Source organism: Chaetodon trifascialis, chromosome 24, assembly GCF_039877785.1.
Source record: "Chaetodon trifascialis isolate fChaTrf1 chromosome 24, fChaTrf1.hap1, whole genome shotgun sequence".
Taxonomy (NCBI): Eukaryota; Metazoa; Chordata; class Actinopteri; order Chaetodontiformes; family Chaetodontidae; genus Chaetodon; species Chaetodon trifascialis.
The window spans coordinates 9,113,826-9,118,715 of record NC_092079.1 but is presented as its reverse complement, the minus strand read 5'-3'; positions in this window follow the sequence as shown (position 1 = coordinate 9,118,715).

The following is a 4,890-nucleotide window of genomic DNA, read 5'->3' as shown; positions in this document are numbered from 1 at the left end:
TTCGAGGGAAGAAGATAAACAAACTCTGTTTTCCAGACCGGACTTTATGTCGGGTTCTCTTTGTTTCGATGTGTCATCCTTTAGTCGGACGTCACACTCGTGCCACTTGATGAGGAAAGACGACCCGAGACGAAGGAATTCCGTTTCTTATCCGTCACACTGGGTATTATAATATTTATAGTGATACGTTCACAGAAAGTTTCATTTTGTTGTTTGGTTAAATTTCTTGGCATTTGGGTGTTTTCCAGTTTGCTGACTCACTGGAACATGTACCTGATTGGATTTTCACTCCCAAGCCAAAACTCATCACTCTCTGATTTGTATATACACTGTTAAAGTCTGAAGGAGAAGAGAAGACACTGTGACGCTCAGCAAACTGGTGAGCTGGATCACTGCAAAGTGTTTAACCCTGACCCTGACTCAAGGAAGATTCCAGCTCAGAGAACCCATGTGTTTCCATTATAAAGCTTGCAGTGACATATAATATGATAGAGAGCAATGTTTCAGCTCATCTCACATTACTGCTGAAGCAGACTGCACATGTTGAGGTGGTTTTCCTGCTTTGCAAGAAGCTGCTGGTTTTAAGTTCATTTCAGTTTAATGCAGACCATTTTCAAATGCTTTATTAATGATGATTCACTCATTTTGTTGATTTTTTATTTCTATTCAGCTACTTAAAGTGTCAGATTTCAGTCCTGCTTGATTTGGTGACACCCATTGTTCCTGGTCCAAACTGCAAATGAGGTTTAATACTGCGGGTCACAGATTTCTGGGCAAAACAAACTATTGTTGCATTAATAAAGAAGTCGGGTAACTCTGATCAGATTTTATGCTTTTATGCATGAGTCTGACGATAGCGGCCAAGATTAAAAAATCTAAGTGAACTGATACCAATGGCTACCTGGAAAGTATGTGATATTCTGCCTTTAAAAGATATGGGTTTAGAAATGGTCTGCATTCATAATGAAAGAAATGATTCACAGTAAATGAGCTGAAACATGTGAAAACACCGGTGTGTGGCAAAAACCATGACAGCCTGCCTGCCAAGCTCAGTGTTACATGGTTGTAAGAACAAGCTGCTTTCATTGGTTTACTCACCACTCAACATGTCTGCTGGTAATCTGCTTTTTTCCTACGCTTTGCCATTCAGTCAGGCTCAGTATGTAAAGTGTAGAGGGAACATTTCTTAGAAGACATTTATACAAACAGCCATGAGATTTGGACTGAACACACCAACAGATTATTTAAACGTCAGTGTTCGTTAGTCACCGATGTGTAGAAGACCTGTAAGGTTAGTAGATGTCGTTAGTCCTGGTGCTTTACATGTCAACAAAACAGCATTTCATTCTTATCGTTATTGTTGTTGAGATGAGATTTAAACAGAAGGTCAAATGTTCAAATCAGAAAGGAAGAGTTTTTATTTATTGCCGCCGCCACAGAAAAACCGCGATACTTCTGCGGCAGCGGCATCACGCTGTTGATCCTAATGCTGCATTTTAGCCTATCTGAGGTTTACAATGATGGTGTGCACTTACATGTATATTACAGACAGAATCAGAAAGGATCTGATTTGTACGTCAGTGGCACTGAAATCAAACATAGAAAAGCATTTTTGTTTCCTGATTGGAGACAGTGTGAAAATCTCCCGTTATTGCCTTGTCTCGGCGGCCTCGGCCAGTCAGACTCCCACTTACTTTATCCTGCAGTCGTGTCGTGTGGGAAGCACTGAGTGCACTTACATGCACACAGTAATCCATTAAGGACCTAATTGTAAATAATAGATTACAACTGAAGGCCGAGGAGGAAGTGCATGTAAGTATTTCTTAGGTTTTGTTTCCCTGTGATCACAAAGTCGTGACTCCATGATTGAGACAATAGGAAATGTCCATTCGTTTCAGTCTTTATTTATTTTCATATCTGGCCATTATGTTCAAGTATGGAAACCACTCGACAGTCAAACTAACTTCCAATTTGCTCTTTGATCAGCAGTATTAGATGGAGACTCAAACCAAACCACGCCAGCGCAGCCAGGCAGAGCAGAGCTAACAGACACAAGCTGTTAGAGTTTTTTCTTCTCAGGTTCAAACGAGAGGAAGTGTCATACTTTACTCACAGGACTGTGAAATGAGGCATTTCAACTTCTGTTAAAGACACTACATCTATGTAGTGCATGAAAATGTTCAGTCGGACAATACTGTGCACCAAAGGTTCCCGACCTCCAGGTCAGAAACCCGCAGTAGGCCTCAAAATCTGAGGGGGTCACCAGATGACTTCATTTTCACACATTCATTCTGACTTTTGTCTTATTTCTGCCTTTTTTGTTTGAAATACTGGATTTTCGACCTCTTCAGCCCTCTCAAAACCTTTCAAATTCAAAACCTGAGAAGGAAATGTTCCTCTTCGCAGCTTTTCACGAGTAAACAGAAGTAGACATAGTTTCAGTTTTAGTGAATCCAATCGACAAAGGCTGGGAACCGCGCTGCTCCTGAATACAGTTTCACTGAAACTTCAGCACAGCTGGCTTCAAGACAGTTTTGTGTCTTTGTTAAAAGTTTAAATTTAAACAATACAACAAAACCTGATGGTGCATTCATGTCATGTCACATTAAATAACAGATGCAGTTTCTTACTGGAAAATATTATTTAAGAAATTGTAATTAACACTGATGATCTTGTAGAATATGATGCATTGCTGTAGATTAAATGAGCCAACAGTATGTAAAGGAATTCTTGCTGTAGTTTGCGCAGGTGTCACCATGCACAGGAAAACATGCCAGGGAATCAAAGCTTTTCACCCATCACTGATGTGACATGAACGCAGCACGTTTAAAAGACCTCAGAGGTAAAAGGAAGGAAGCTGGAGAGTGGACGACAGACTGGACAGCATTTAGCATTTAGCACCGACTCAAAAACCAAATGAGAAACATGTGAACAAACGTGTCTGCAGTTGCTCCATTGTTGAATGTCTTGTGTGAACTGTAAAGGCGTTTGAAACATGAAGCTTTTATTTCACGACAAAAAGGTGCTTCAAAGCGATTTGTCGACATCGGTAGCGTTAGCTGACGACAAACGCCACAATGGCGAAACGCATTTACTGATTTGTTTGTTCTCCACTCGTTTTTGCTAATTTCTTTTGTAAACTTGACTTTTCTTACAAAGCAGATTATTTAAACCGGTCGTGAGATCAAATGCTGTGTGAAAGAAACAAATTTATAAAATGACAATCATTTTTCCAAGGCGCTTTAAAGACAAACAAAAAAATGGTTACGTGTGTATATAACTGTGTTTTTTATCGGTGTTGTTGCAAGCACTACTTTAAAATCACTGCTCTTACAAACTCTTTCTCCAGCACTGAGAGTAGTCTTGTAGAAAAAAACTCATTTTATGAGTCCATGTTGTATGAGTATTGTACCCAAGAGTTGTGTTTTATCTGAACGTCATGTTTGAATACAGTCTGTCACTTTAGCTCAAAACTCAACGGTGCCATAACGTAAGTCAGGCCAGTCCATCGTTCAGTAGATGAGGAGACATTCCCCAACACTCGAGCATCATTTTTTAAATCTGAAAGCTTTTCCTGATCTTTTAGTATCTTAAAATCCACTTTGTCCACCAGACAACATTTAAAAGCGACTATTCATTGTTTTATACTTTAATTGCTATTTTTGGAACTACTTTGGAACCAAACTCTCCGTAAGCTGTTTTTGTCGTGGTTCATTTTTTTTGGAGGCACACAGACTTTATTTTGCTACTTTTATCACTGAAGGTCGTAGTTGTATGTCAAGAAAATGTTTTGATTTTTTTTTAAATGCAGTTTTTCTTTGAGCCGTGTGTTGAAATGTGCTCTTGGATCCTGGAAATAAAGAATTTTGTGCAATCACGCTGAATCGCCTCCTTGCTTCTCTGTGACTGTGATCAACACTGATTGTGCTCACGTCTCCTGTTTTTTTTCACAGCATGCAGTCCCTCACCTGCCCACCAGAAGTCACTGTAGTTTCCCACCTCAAGCATCACCTGACCTGCTCAGCTGTCTCCCAGCTGTTCCCCATTCCCCAGTCAACCTTCAGTCAGCGTACAGAGTAGCCAGCCAGAAAAACTTGCCTCCTGCTGCATGTGCTTGTGGATTTGAAATCTTGACAGTCATTACAGGAAGGTTAGCTCAGAAATTCACAAGAATTCAGATTGAAAACACCTGGAAATGAATCAGATGTTCATGAAAATAATGGAAGGTTATTAAGAGATGTGTCAGAACACTCCGACTTACTGTTTATTTCCAGTGGTCTAAACTAACTAATTACATTTACTCAAGTACTGCACTGAAGTACTAGTTGGAGGTAATTTATGCTACTTTTGCCTTCTGCATTTCAGAGGGAAAAATTCTACTTGTTTATTGGATACATAATTATCAGCTGATTGAATATTATGCATTGTTCTCGATCAAAGGCCCCACAGTCCCCTCAGTTAGATCTGCTCAGGTTCGTTAGTCATTTGTGAGAAGCTCTGCTGTGATTTATGTTTAAATTTAGGACTTTCACAGAGTATTTTTACACTACGGTATCGTCACTTTTGCTTCATTCGCCTACTGTTTATTACTTATTAAGTGGCATGAAAAGCAGCAATTTTGTCACATTTGCCTCCAAGATGTACTCCTGGCTGCTGTGTTGCACAGGCGACAGATCATAAAAGAAGAGGAGATCGACAACAGCTGATGACTCCTTAAACAGAGCTTTCCTCAAATCAATTGCTTAATAATTTTAGGAATATACCTGAAAACATATGAGACGAAACATCATATTTACAGACAGATCACTGCTGGTGAACTCGCATGTATGATGAAATATTAGTCGATGTGTCCAAGAAGGTAAAAATCCACCCTGAGCTGCATCATGGGAC